This window comes from Procambarus clarkii, chromosome 25 (genome assembly GCF_040958095.1).
Source record: "Procambarus clarkii isolate CNS0578487 chromosome 25, FALCON_Pclarkii_2.0, whole genome shotgun sequence".
Lineage (NCBI taxonomy): Eukaryota > Metazoa > Arthropoda > Malacostraca > Decapoda > Cambaridae > Procambarus > Procambarus clarkii.
Genome location: NC_091174.1, coordinates 12,208,722 through 12,223,312, shown reverse-complemented (window position 1 = coordinate 12,223,312; position 14,591 = coordinate 12,208,722). Strand labels below are relative to the sequence as shown.

At 48.8% G+C, this 14,591-nt stretch overlaps 1 long non-coding RNA gene across 2 annotated transcripts in view; it reads left to right on the top strand.

The window, feature by feature from the left end:
* The window catches only part of LOC138368639 (uncharacterized), a 392,302-nt gene that overhangs the window by 26,848 nt on the left and 350,863 nt on the right, over positions 1–14,591 (top strand). The window lies entirely within an intron of this gene.

Here is a 14,591-nt window from a genome sequence, read left to right as displayed (position 1 = left end):
CTTGAAACTGTGTATGGAGTCAGCCTCCACACATTACATGTGTGTGTGTGTGTGTGTGTGTGTGTGTGTGTGTGTGTGTGTGTGTGTGTGGAGGGGGGGGGCTCGTATTGTCCCCTGGCAACTGTTGCAAGGTCAAGATGCAATAATGATTATTTCCAGAGTGTGAGCTTCTGGCTGCATTTATAAGATTGTTGATGTGATATTCTGAGAGGCCAAATTGTGTCCAGGTTGTGCAGTTTATATCCGGCTTTATTTTCATGGAATTTACGTGCAACTTTGAAATATTTTGAGGAAGATGAGGTTTCAAAGGCAAGAATTATAGGTTGTATTTCTGCCCTGATCGTTCAAGACTCCAGTCTTTGAATACTTGAGCTGCGGGTGGAGGACGGGTCCGTCGGGTGGAGGACGGGTCCGTCGGGTGGAGGACGGGTCCGTCGGGTGGAGGACGAGTCCCTGCCCACTGTCCGCCTGCTGTACCATTGACTCTGCCCTAATAATTATGGTGTCTGACGACCTGACGTTTAGTGCACATAACCAAGCAGCAAATACAGCGTCAGGCAGGAAAATGATTGGATGGATTATGCGACCGGTCAAAGAGACCCCACAATATTAATACTATATAAATCACTGATGCTCTTCGGTCCTAAGTACTGCTCAGTACCCACTTCTTTTTTCAAATGAGGAGAGGCTGCTGAAATAAGAGGGACTAGAGAACGTATACGGCACGCACAGACACAATAAAACACCTAAATTATTTTGAACGTCTCAAAACTCTCAAAATGCAGTATCTGGAAAGGAGACGGGAGAGGTATCAAATAATATATACATGGAAGATACTGGTTATCTTGAGGTTATCTTGAGATGATTTCGGGGCTTTTTAGTGTCCTCGCGGCCCGGTCCTCGACCAGGCCTACACCCCCAGGAAGCAGCCCGTGACAGCTGACTAACTCCCAGGTACCTATTTTATTGCTAGGTAACAGGGGCATAGGGTGAAAGAAACTCTGCCTATTGTTTCTCGCCGGAGCCTGGGATCGAACCCAGGACCACAGGATCACAAGTCCAGCGTGCTGTCCGCTCGGCCGACTGGCTCCCAAGGCCAGATTCCAAATTTGTAAGGTAAAAGAGCAACATACTGGAGCGAAAGATACAGAAGGAAATGCAGAACAAAGCCAGTGAATAGTAAAGGTGCCAAAGGCAAAGTCAGAAAGCACTGTCTGAACACCAGAGGTCCACGGCTATTGAGTACTCAGCCAGTAAGCATTAGAAATACGGCCACAACAACAAAGGTAGACTTGTTCAAAAAAATAATTAGATAGGTTCTTGCAAGAAGTGCCGGACCAAGCCGGTTGTGGTTGGTATGTGGGCCTGCGAGCCGCTCCAAGCAACAGCCTGTTGGACCAAGTTATCACATGTCGATCTTTGTCTCAGGCGGAGCTCGGGGAGTAGAATAACTCTAGAGACCCACTCCAGGTACCTCCACGGACCCCATGCCCCGCCCCCCCCCCCTGCTCCTCCATCACCAACCATCAGTTCCATCAACACTTCATCAGTAAACCCCACATCACGCAGGCGGCCAACACTGTATGTAGGAATAACTAGCAACAATAGCTGACTAATTACAATCATTCTACTGAAGGAACTAGCGACAATAGCTGGGCACGAGTCAATAGCACATTCCCAGACAAATACTGATGTTAAATACAAAAATACAATGTGTGATCCCGAGCCTGAAACACTTGATAATAAAGGTCAACACTGAATAATTTAGGTGTTGCAGGCAGGAGTGTTGAGGGCCAGGGTGGGTGTTGAGGGGCCAGGGTGGGTGTTGAGGGCCAGGGTGGGTGTTGAGGGCCGGGGTGGGTGTTGAGGGCCAGGGTGGGTGTTGAGGGCCAGGGTGGGTGTTGAGGGCCAGGGTGGGTGTTGAGGGCCAGGGTGGGTGTTGAGGGCCAGGGTGGGTGTTGAGGGCCAGGGTGGGTGTTGAGGGCCAGGGTGGGTGTTGAGGGCCAGGGTGGGTGTTGAGGTCCAGGGTGAGTGTTGAGGGCCAGGGTGGGTGTTGAGGGCCAGGGTGGGTGTTGAGGGCCAGGGTGGGTGTTGAGGGCCAGGGTGGGTGTTGAGGGCCAGGGTGGGTGTTGAGGGCCAGGGTGGGTGTTGAGGTCCAGGGTGAGTGTTGAGGGCCGGGGTGGGTGTTGAGGGCCAGGGTGGGTGTTGAGGGCCGGGGTGAGTGTTGAGGGCCAGGGTGGGTGTTGAGGGCCAGGGTGGGTGTTGAGGGCCAGGGTGGGTGTTGAGGGCCAGGGTGAGTGATGAGGGCCGGGGTGGGTGTTGAGGGCCAGGGTGAGTGTTGAGGGCCGGGGTGAGTGTTGAGGGCCAGGGTGGGTGTTGAGGGCCAGGGTGGGTGTTGAGGTCCAGGGTGAGTGTTGAGGGCCAGGGTGAGTGATGAGGGCCGGGGTGGGTGTTGAGGGCCAGGGTGAGTGTTGAGGGCCGGGGTGAGTGTTGAGGGCCAGGGTGGGTGTTGAGGGCCAGGGTGAGTGTTGAGGGCCAGGGTGGGTGTTGAGGGCCAGGGTGGGTGTTGAGGGCCAGGGTGGGTGTTGAGGGCCAGGGTGGGTGTTGAGGGCCAGGGTGGGTGTTGAGGGCCAGGGTGGGTGTTGAGGGCCAGGGTGAGTGTTGAGGGCCAGGGTGGGTGTTGAGGGCCAGGGTGAGTGTTGAGGGCCAGGGTGGGTGTTGAGGGCCAGGGTGAGTGTTGAGGGCCAGGGTGAGTGTTGAGGGCCAGGGTGGGTGTTGAGGGCCAGGGTGAGTGTTGAGGGCCAGGGTGAGTGTTGAGGGCCAGGGTGGGTGTTGAGGGCCAGGGTGAGTGTTGAGGGCCAGGGTGAGTGTTGAGGGCCAGGGTGGGTGTTGAGGGCCAGGGTGGGTGTTGAGGGCCAGAACTAGACAGACGGAAAATAACAGGAAACACAGTCAGGTCACGGAGATATCAGCAGAAACTTTCTCAGTTTTAGAGTCGTCAGTAAGTGGAAGGCAGTAGCTGAGGAAGGTGTCAAAGCCATTTCACGACAAAAGAAAAGTGAAAGGAATCGCTACATTGAAACTGTGATGGTTGTAAAGCGGGACTTGAGAGAACACGCTTTTCCCTGCAAGCACAACTATGCCAGCACGCACGCGCACACGCACACACCCACACTCACACACACACTCACACACACACTCACACACACACACACACACACACACACACACACACACACACACACACACACACACACACACACACACACACACACACAGGGGCCTGGTAGCCTGGTGGATAGCGCGCAGGACTCGTAAATCTGTGGCTCGGGTTCGATTCTCGCACCAGGCAGAAACAAATGGGCAAAGTTTCTTTCACCCTGTTACCTAGCAGTAAATAGGTACCTGGGAGTTAGTCAGCTGTCACGGGCTGCTTCCTGGTGTGTGTGTGTGTGTGTGTGTGTGTGTGTGTGTGTGGTGTGGAGAAAAAAAAGTAGTAAACAGTTGATTGACAGTTGAGAGGCGGGCCGAAAGAGCAAAGCTCAACCCCCGCAAGCACAACTAGGTGAATACAACTAGGTGAATACAACTAGGTGGATACACCTAGCTGGTATCTCCTATAAAGTACTAGCGAGACAGGAAAAGGTTCGCACAACACAGAATGTATAAACTTTGTCTCCAAACACCAGCATGAGATCAGTGAAGGAACATGCTGCTTGAGCAACTAACTACCGTTGAGAGACCCGGGCACCGCCGGTTAATGTGTAGATGACTGTCCCGCGTGTGGCCGGATATTTGTGTGGGCGTCATGATCTGGCCGGATATTTGTGTGGGCGCCATGGTGTGGCCGGATATTTGTGTGGGCGTCATGATCTGGCCGGATATTTGTGTGGGCGTCATGGTGTGGCCGGATATTTGTGTGGGCGTCATGGTGTGGCCGGATATTTGTGTGGGCATCATGGTGTGGCCGGATATTTATGTGGGCGCCATGGTCTGGCCGGATATTTGCGTGGGCGTCATGGTGTGGCCGGATATTTGTGTGGGCGTCATGATCTGGCCGGATATTTGTGTGGGCGTCATGGTGTGGCCGGATATTTGTGTGGGCGTCATGATCTGACCGGATATTTGTGTGGGCGTCATGGTGTGGCCGGATATTTGTGTGGGCGTCATGGTGTGGCCGGATATTTGTGTGGGCGCCATGGTCTGGTCGGATATTTGTGTGGGCGTCATGGTGTGGCCGGATATTTGTGTGGGCGTCATGGTGTGGCCGGATATTTGTGTGGGCGCCATGGTCTGGCCGGATATTTGTGTGGGCGTCATGGTGTGGCCGGATATTTGTGTGGGCGTCATGATCTGGCCGGATATTTGTGTGGGCGTCATGGTGTGGCCGGATATTTGTGTGGGCGTCATGGTGTGGCCGGATATTTGTGTGGGCGCCATGGTCTGGCCGGATATTTGTGTGGGCGTCATGGTGTGGCCGGATATTTGTGTGGGCGTCATGGTGTGGCCGGATATTTGTGTGGGCGCCATGGTCTGGCCGGATATTTGTGTGGGCGTCATGGTGTGGCCGGATATTTGTGTGGGCGTCATGATCTGGCCGGATATTTGTGTGGGCGTCATGGTGTGGCCGGATATTTGTGTGGGCGTCATGGTGTGGCCGGATATTTGTGTGGGCGCCATGGTCTGGCCGGATATTTGTGTGGGCGTCATGGTGTGGCCGGATATTTGTGTGGGCGTCATGATCTGGCCGGATATTTGTGTGGGCGTCATGGTGTGGCCGGATATTTGTGTGGGCGTCATGGTGTGGCCGGATATTTGTGTGGGCGTCATGATCTGGCCGGATATTTGTGTGGGCGTCATGGTGTGGCCGGATATTTGTGTGGGCGTCATGATCTGGCCGGATATTTGTGTGGGCGTCATGGTGTGGCCGGATATTTGTGTGGGCGTCATGGTGTGACCGGATATGCAAGGCAAAGGTATACATTGCCGGTGTTATTGAGTGAAGAGGTGTGAGGTGATGGATGGTGACAGGTGTCCGGCTCACCGACACGTTGCAACACCGGCTGCAACACTGGCTGTAACACCGGCTGCAACACCGGTTGCAACACCGGCTGCAACACAGGCTGCACCACCGGCTACAACACCGGCTACAACACCGGCTGCAACACCGGCTACAACACCGGCTGCAACACCGGCTACAACACCGGCTGCAACACAGGCTGCACCACCGGCTACAACACCGGCTACAACACCGGCTGCAACACCGGCTACAACACCGGCTGCAACACAGGCTGCACCACCGGCTACAACACCGGCTGCAACACCGGCTACAACACCGGCTACAACACCGGCTGCAACACCGGCTGCAACACCAACTGCAACACAGGCTGCACCACCGGCTACAACACCGGCTACAACACCGGCTACAACACCGGCTGCAACACTGGCTGCAACACCGGCTCAGACACATTAGCCTACATTTATCATTTTCCAGAAAGGATGAAAAACATTTTGCCAAAGACGGCAGTTTTTTTGTAATGTTATCTTTGTCTATTTAATTTTTGTTAGCAAATGGATCAGCAGTTTATATATTAGACTTCCAGGAAAGAACTAAGTATATTGATGCTTAGAGCAGGTTTGATCACGCGCACACGCACGCGCGCGCGGCGGTGGCTGAGTGGACGTTGTCCACTCTGTCGTAGACGTAGACTCAGACGTAGTCTGGGGTCGTAGTCCTAAGGGCCCGGATTCGATCCCCGGCAGAGGCAGAAACAAACGGACAGTTTCTTTAATCCTGATGTGTCTGTTCACTTAGCAGTAAATAGGTACCTGGGAGTTAGACAGCTGTTACAGGCTGCTTCCTGGAGATGTGTGTGTACTCACCTATTCACCTATTTGTACACACCTATTTGTGCTTGCGGGGGTTGAGCTCTGGCTCTTTGGTCCCGCCTCTCAACTGTCAATCAACTGATGTACAGATTCCTGAGCCTACTGGGCTCTATCATATCTACATTTAAAACTGTGTATGGAGTCAGCCTCCACCACATCACTGCCTAATGCATTCCATCTGTTAACTACTCTGACACTGAAAAATTTCTTTCTAACGTCCCTGTGGCTCATGTGGGTACTCAGTTTCAACCTGTGTCCCCTTGTTCACGTACCACCAGTGTTGAATAGTTTATCCTTGTCTACCCGGTCGATTCCCCTGAGGATTTTCTAGGTAGTGATCATGTCTCCCCTTACTCTTCTGTCTTCCAGTGTCGTGAGGTGCATTTCCCGCAGCCTTTCCTCGTAACTCATGCCTCTTAGTTCTGGGACTAGTCTAGTGGCATACCTTTGAACTTTTTCCAGCTTCGTCTTGTGCTTGACAAGGTACGGGCTCCATGCTGGGGCTGCATACTCCAGGATTGGTCTTACATATGCGGTATACAAGATTCTGAATGATTCCTTACACAGGTTCCTGAACGCTGTTCTGATGTCAGCCAGCCTCGCATATGCCGCAGACGTTATTCTTTTTGTGTGGGCTTCGGGAGACAGGTTTGGTGTGATATCAACTCCTAGATCTTTCTCTCTGTCCGTTTCATTAAGTACTTCATCTCCTATTCTGTATCCTGCGTCTGGCCTCCCGTTTCCACCGCCTAAGGTCATTACTTTGCATTTACTTGGGTTGAACTTTAACAGCCATTTGTTGGACCATTCACTCAGACTGTCTAGGTCATCTTGTAGCCTCCTACTATCATCCTCTGTTTCAATCCTCCTCATAATTTTTGCATTATCAGCAAACATTGAGAAAAAAAGAGTCTATACCCTCTGGGAGATAATTTACATATATCAGACACAGTATAGGTCCAAGGACTGACCCCTGCGGGACTCCACTTGTAACGTCTCGCCAATCTGAGACCTCACCCCCTCACATTGACTCCTTGTCTCCTGTTGCTTAGGTACTCCTTTATCCAATGGAGTACCTTCCCTTTCACTCCAGCCTGCATCTCCAGCTTTTTCACTAGCCTCTTGTGTGGTTCTGTATCAAAGGCTTTCTGACAATCCAAAAATATGCAGTCTGCCCACCCTTCTCTTTCTTGCCTTATTTTTGTTGCCTGGTCGTAGAATTCAAGTAACCCTGTGAGGCAGGACCTGCCATCCCTGAACCCGTGTTGATGCTGTGTTACAAAGTTCTTTAGCTCCAGGTGCTCCACTAGCTTTCTTCGCACAATCTTCTCCATCAGCTTGCATGGTATGCAGGTTAGGGACACTGGCCTAATGTTCAGTGCCTCCTGTCTATCCCCTTTCTTGTAAATCGGGACTACGTTAGCTGCTTTCCAAATTTCTGGCAGTTCTCCTGTTGCCAGTGATTGTTGTACACTATGGAGAGTGGCAGGCACAGTTCTTCTGCTCCTTCCTTTAGTATCCAACGGGAGATTTCATCTGGGAATGTGTGTGTGTGTGTGTGCGCGTGTGTTAGAGAGAAATATATATAGTTTTTTTTTATTTATATATACAAGAGTTGTTACATTCTTGTACAGCCACTAGTACGTGTAGCGTTTCAGGCAGGTCCTTAATCCTGTGTTCCCTGGAATACGACCCGCGAATAATTGTTTAACAACCAGGTACACATTTTACTGTTAAACAGAGGCTACAGTTAAGGATTTGCGCCTAGTCAATCCTCCCCGGCCAGGATACGAACCCAGGACAAAGCGTTCGCGGAACCCCAGGCGAGAGTCTTACCACTAAGTCACGGAGACTGTTAATAGTAGTAATAGACATAATAGAGGGAAAACAAATTGGTTAGAAAGGCGGAGCCCCAAGAGGTAATAGCTCGATTCTAGAGATACAAATAGTAAATACACACACGCGCGTGCGCACACGTGTGTACACGGTGAGAGAGATTGTACAACAATGACTCAGTACTGGAGAGTATGGATCATGGAGCGGTTAGTGTGTCATTACCCTGGGTGTGGGTGCACGGCCCCCATGATTAATGGACTCGGGTCCTTTACGGTTTATGGGGAATTATCTGCACGGGTGCTCGTAATGGGGTAGGTTATCTTGAGATGATTTTGGGGCTTTAGTGTCCCCACGGCCTGGTCCTCGACCAGGCCTCCACCACAGGAAGCAGCCCGTGACAACTGACTAACTCCCAGGTACCTATTTTACTGCTAGGTAACAGGGGCATAGAGTGAAAGAAACTCTGCCCATTGTTTCTCGCCGGTGCCCGGGATCGAACCCGGGATCACAGGATCACAAGTCCAGCGTGCTGTCCGCTCGACCGACCGGCTCCCGAAATCTCTATATACATATAGATATATGTATATATATCCCGTATATATCTAATGATATATACGGTTTTGACGATTGGAAAACGAGCTTCTGGGAAACCGTCATGTGTATGTACGATTGTAGGATTGGACCCCCTTGGCCTCGTGCTGCTGGGATCCAGGGACAACCTCCACAACCTGACTGATCCATCCATCATGGGAGACACTGTGTATTATTTGTTATTACGTGTGGGCTATATTCTCTCTCTGGTGGTTATAATATTTATTAATTCATCAATTTGTTGTTGTTGTTTAAGATTCAGCAACTAGAAACAAAAAGCTCCAAGTAGCACGGGCTATGGTGAGCCCGTAATGGACTTACCTGGCACAGGAGCGGGGCTGTGACTTGTCCATCAGTTATGTTAATAATTATGTATGATAATGTAACAACATAATTATTATCATTGACATGAGTGTGCTTTGTTGTAGTTGATCTTATGACAATATTATAAATGATTATAATTACAGTTACTATCGTCAGTGTCATTTATGTACACTATCTTGTTCTCTTATTTCACATGAGCTCCGCCTTTCTCGCCGGGCTATACTACAGCAGAGAATATTGATCAGCAGATGTGTATCTCTCCCTCCCTCCCTGCTGCATCACTGTCTCTCTCTCTCTCTCTCTCTCTCTCTCTCTCTCTCTCTCTCTCTCTCTCTCTCTCTCTCTCTCTCTCTCTCTCTCTCTCTCTCTCTCTACCTCTCTCTCTCCCCCTCCATACCTCCCTATCTCTTTATCTCCCTTCGCCCCCCTCTTTCCCCTAGCACCTCCCTCCCCACCTACCTTCCAACCACCTCTCTACCTACCTGCTACCTCCCAATCTTGTTCCTTATCTCCTCCTCTTCCTCCCTCACTCTCCCTCCTAGCCTGCCCTCCGTCCCTCCCTCACTCTCCCTCCTAGCCTGCCCTCCGTCCCTCCCTCACTCTCCCTCCTAGCCTGCCCTCCGCCCCTCCCTCACTCTCCCTCCTAGCCTGCCCTCCGTCCCTCCCTCACTCTCCCTCCTAGCCTGCCCTCCGTCCCTCCCTCACTCTCCCTCCTAGCCTGCCCTCCGTCCCTCCCTCACTCTCCCTCCTAGCCTGCCCTCCGTCCCTCCCTCACTCTCCCTCCTAGCCTGCCCTCCGTCCCTCCCTCACTCTCCGTCTGCTTGTGGGTCGCGGTGATCTCCCCTCGGCCCGGTCTCTGACCAGGCCTCCTGGTCCAGTAATCAACCAGGCTGTTAGACGCAGATGTTCGCATTCTGACGTATGGGTCACAGCCCGGTTGATCAAGTCATTATTATTTCTCCGATTCTCCGCAAGGAAGTGTGTACTTAACGGCAAGTTACCTGAATTTACCCGAGAGTCACCATCTCTTTCTAGTGGTCTCGACAGGTACAGGAAGCCGGCGGATTGTCAAAGGTACCTCCATTGTTATTGAGGATTTTTTCCATCTGGATTTTGAACGGTAGTAATGTCTTAATATGTAAGATGCTGTAATTGTTACAGAACATTGTTTCATTCTGTAAATTTTACTGTAATGTATTGTTAAACATTCACACGTGAAACCTCTCGTTGTATACTGTGAACTTTACAATAATGACCTTTACTGTTGTTGTTGTTATAGATTCAGCTACTCGGAACAAGTTCCAAGTAGCACGGACTATGGTGAGCCCGTAGTGAACTTCCCTGGCACAGGAGCGGGACTCTCCTTTACTGGTTGAGAACTTTATATGTAGAAGGACTAAAGGTGTGGTGGAGCCGACACTAACTACCACATTATGGAAATTGTCTCGACTTTCTGCAAACTTCCGCTCGTCAACTTGACGGAAACACTTGTTAGACATTTTGATTCCCGGGTAAGGTGACCTTGGGGTGCACGGCCCCCATGATTAATGGACTCGGGTCCTTTACGGTTTATGGGGAATTATCTGCACGGGTGCTCGTAATGGGGTAGGTTATCTTGAGATGATTTTGGGGCTTTAGTGTCCCCACGGCCTGGTCCTCGACCAGGCCTCCACCCCCAGGAAGCAGCCCGTGACAACTGACTAACTCCCAGGTACCTATTTTACTGCTAGTTAACAGGGGCATAGAGTGAAAGAAACTCTGCCCATTGTTTCTCCCAATCATCCCATTCTAAAGTCGATTGGGATGATTGAATCAGAAGAAGGTAAGTCAAAGGTAGGGAAGGTAAGGTGTAATAAAGGGTTCAGTAAGAAAGAGAAAACAAGAACACAAGAACAAAGATGACTGCAGAAGGCCCATTGGCCCATACGAGGCAGCTCCTACTTATACCACCCAATAAGAAGGGGATAGTGGAAGGAATAAGAACGGGGAAATAGTAGGAATAAGCAAGAGATCGTAAGAGAAAACAATGGAAAGAAAAAGAAAAAAAGTAGAAGAAAAGGAAAGGGAAAGAAAGACAAAAGGAAGGGTAAGGTTATGTTAGGTCACGTTTGTTAGGAAGATTAGAGCATTTGAGTATATACTGTGAAAGGGAAGAGTCCACAGCAACAAAGCCAGGACTCAAGTTTATGTTGGGTACATTGTGTATTAGAGCCGATTCTACAAGACGGCGTCTGTGTAGAGTAGAGGCAGGAAAGATTATTTTGGAGGAAGACCAATCAATAGGATGATTAGAATCCTTCACATGACAGAAGAGAGCATTGTTAGTGTCTGCAGACTTAACACTTCTCTTGTGTTCCTTAAGTCTATCATTCAGTGTACGGCCAGTTTCGCCAAAGTATTGGAGAGGACAAGACGAACAGGAAATAGAGTAGACACCAGCAGCATGAGGAGGAGTGTGAACTAGATTGCTACGAAGTGTGTTAGTTGACCAGATCACACACTAGAAGGTGAAGGGACGACGACGTTTCGGTCCGTCCTGGACCATTCTCAAGTCGATTGTGACGAGGAAAATGATTGATTGATTAAGATTAAGCCACCCAACAGGTGGCACGAGCATGAATAGCCCGTAAGTGGTGTCCCTTATGAGCCATTACCAGTATCAAGAGCTGATATTGGAGATCTATGGAGGTGCGACTGCACCCTGCGTGACGAGAGATGTCTCCCGTCATGATGAGGAAGTAGAGACAGGCAATAAATAGGCAAGAGAGGGGTGAAGAGCAAAATTGTAGTAGAGGAGATAATAGGAAAACGAACAGAGGGCCTATTGGCCCATGCGAGGCAGCTCCTATTAACCACCGAATGAGGAGATAGTAATAGGATTAAGAAGAGGATAGCAAGGTTACTATTACTTCAGCCACGTTATTGTGACTCATCGCCTGCATACAGAGTTTACCTCAGGGATTGTAAACTCGTTGAGAATTTAAGTACATTTTCCGGTTGGTGAGTAAACTTTTTATGTTTTATAGAACCCTAATACGGTTGATACAAGTTTAGTGACCGGTATTTGGGAGGTAGACAGCGGGGCCAACTTTACTGGTGACTGAACGCTGCCTAACCTTAATAAAGACCTTCTCAACCACCGTAATTTTGACGCTCTCGACCAGAGCAGCAAAATTCCAGCTCTTTTAACAACTTGAATAGGTAAAGGTAAACTGACGTGTGTGGAACACTGAGGTAAACTGACGTGTGTGGAACACTGAGGTAAACTGACGTATGTGGAACACTGAGGTAAACTGACCCGTGTGGAACACTGAGGTAAACTGACGCGTGTGGAACACTGAGGTAAACTGACGTGTGTGGAACACTGAGGTAAACTGACCCGTGTGGAACACTGGTGAGGTAAACTGACCCGTGTGGAACACTGGTGAGGTAAACTGACCCGTGTGGAACACTGAGGTAAACTGACGCGTGTGGAACACTGAGGTAAACTGACCCGTGTGGAACACTGAGGTAAACTGACGCGTGTGGAGCACTGAGGTAAACTGACGCGTGTGAAACAAAGAAAAAGGTAAACTTCCAGCTGAATATTCATCTCGTGTTGCCAATTAACACGAAGCGTTGGTTTACATTATTGTAGCCAAAGTTACAAATACAACCTATTAAAAAAATGTTACGGCTCACACACACATATATATATACGTTTTCTATGCATCGGAGTCATCAGGTTAGGTTGGGGTGTTCTTGGGCTCGTGCGTTTCTGGTGTGGCTAAAAGGTTGGATTTTGTACGGAGTGACACATGAAGAGAGCGAACTGGGCTGTTGTCATATTTTGTCAGTATTTATCGCTTGTATTGTTGTGTTATATTTTTGATTATATCTGAAGTAGTTTGGTAATGTGTCAGATAGTTGTTGAAGACATCTGTTTGACACATAGTTGTCAGCTATGTGATAACAGATGACTGTTTGACGCACATTTGTCAGCTATGTGATAACAGATGACTGTTTGACACACAGTTGTCAGCTATGTGATAACAGATAACTGTTTGACACACATTTGTCAGCTATGTGATAACAGATGACTGTTTGACACACAGTTGTCAGCTATGTGATAACAGATAACTGTTTGACACACATTTGTCAGCTATGTGATAACAGATAACTGTTTGACACACATTTGTCAGCTATGTGATAACAGATGACTGTTTGACACACAGTTGTCAGCTATGTGATAACAGATAACTGTTTGACACACATTTGTCAGCTATGTGATAACAGATGACTGTTTGACACACAGTTGTCAGCTACGTGACAACACATGACTGTCTGACACACAGCTGTCAGCTACGTGACAACACATGACTGTCTGACACACAGCTGTCAGCTACGTGACAACACATGACTGTCTGACACACAGCTGTCAGCTACGTGACAACACATGACTGTCTGACACACAGCTGTCAGCTACGTGACAACACATAACTGTTTGTAATTAACTGCCACGTATTTTGCGTTGGCTGGTTTGTTTACACAAATGATCTGATAATAGAATGTTGAGCATATTTCTGGAAATAGAGAACTATAACGGTGTAATTAACGGTGTTGGGGGATTGGTGTCGTGGTTTAGGATTGTTACGGTGCTCGTTACTGCCACACACTGTGGTTGTTGGGGTGTGTGTAGTGCTGGGTGCACTCCCCTCACTACTCTATAGTGCTGTGTGCACTCCCCTCACTACTCTATAGTGCTGTGTGCACTACCCTCACTACTCTATAGTGCTGGGTGCACTACCCTCACTACACTATAGTGCTGTGTGCACTTCCCTCACTACTCTATAATGCTGTGTGCACTTCCCTCACTACTCTATAATGCTGTCTGCACTTCCCTCACTGCTCTATAGTGCTGTGTGCACTTCCCTCACTACTCTATAATGCTGTGTGCGCTTCCCTCACTGCTCTATAGTGCTGTGTGCACTTCCCTCACTACTCTATAATGCTGTGTGCACTTCTCTCACTACTCTATAATGCTGTGTGCACTTCCCTCAGTACTCTATAGTGCTGTCTGCACTTCCCTCACTGCTCTTTAGTGCTGTGTGCACTTCCCCCACTACTCTATAGTGCTGTGTGCACTTCCCCCACTACACTATAGTGCTGTGTGCACTTCTCTCACTACACTATAGTGCTGTGTGCACTTCCTTCACTGCACTATAGTGCTGTGTGCACTTCCTTCACTACACTATAGTGCTGTGTGCATTTCCTTCACTACACTATAGTGCTGTGTGCACTTCCTTCACTACACTATAGTGCTGTGTGCATTTCCTTCACTACACTATAGTGCTGTGTGCACTTCCTTCACTACACTATAGTGATGTGTGCACTTCCTTCACTACTCTAGACCGCATTATAGCAGTCAGGTTGTGGTGTGTAACTAGTTGTTACCTGGTGGTTGTAAGACTGTGGTGCGGTAGTTTCTCGACAGCCTAAGGCGGCCTTATTACTCAACAGAATAAAGCATAGTAATGAAAATATACCACAAAGGTGACCAATCTTATTATTCCACGTAATGTAATACAATAAAGAGTCTGGTTATCTGAACAGTCTGGGATTTTGTTTTATTTTTGTTATTAACTTCGTAGTTATTATGAAATAAGTGTTAGTAATAATCATATGGTGTAATGTGGTATCATGATAATTGTCTTAAACAATCACTAGTGTACATTTTGGTATATGATTAATGTAATTAATCGATAATGCTCGAGAGCTTTTATTGAAGAGATTTAATCCTTTAGTTGATGTGAAGGCAACGAGGTGTGTGTTCCAGCAGACTGTGCCTGTCAGTGCTTCTTCACCTGGAATACAATATATGTTTGGCTGTGTTCTTGTTACGAGTTTGAATTTCAGTGCATTTAACTCCATGTGTGTCTTACTATATTATGATAAAAGTTACCATGAAGGTC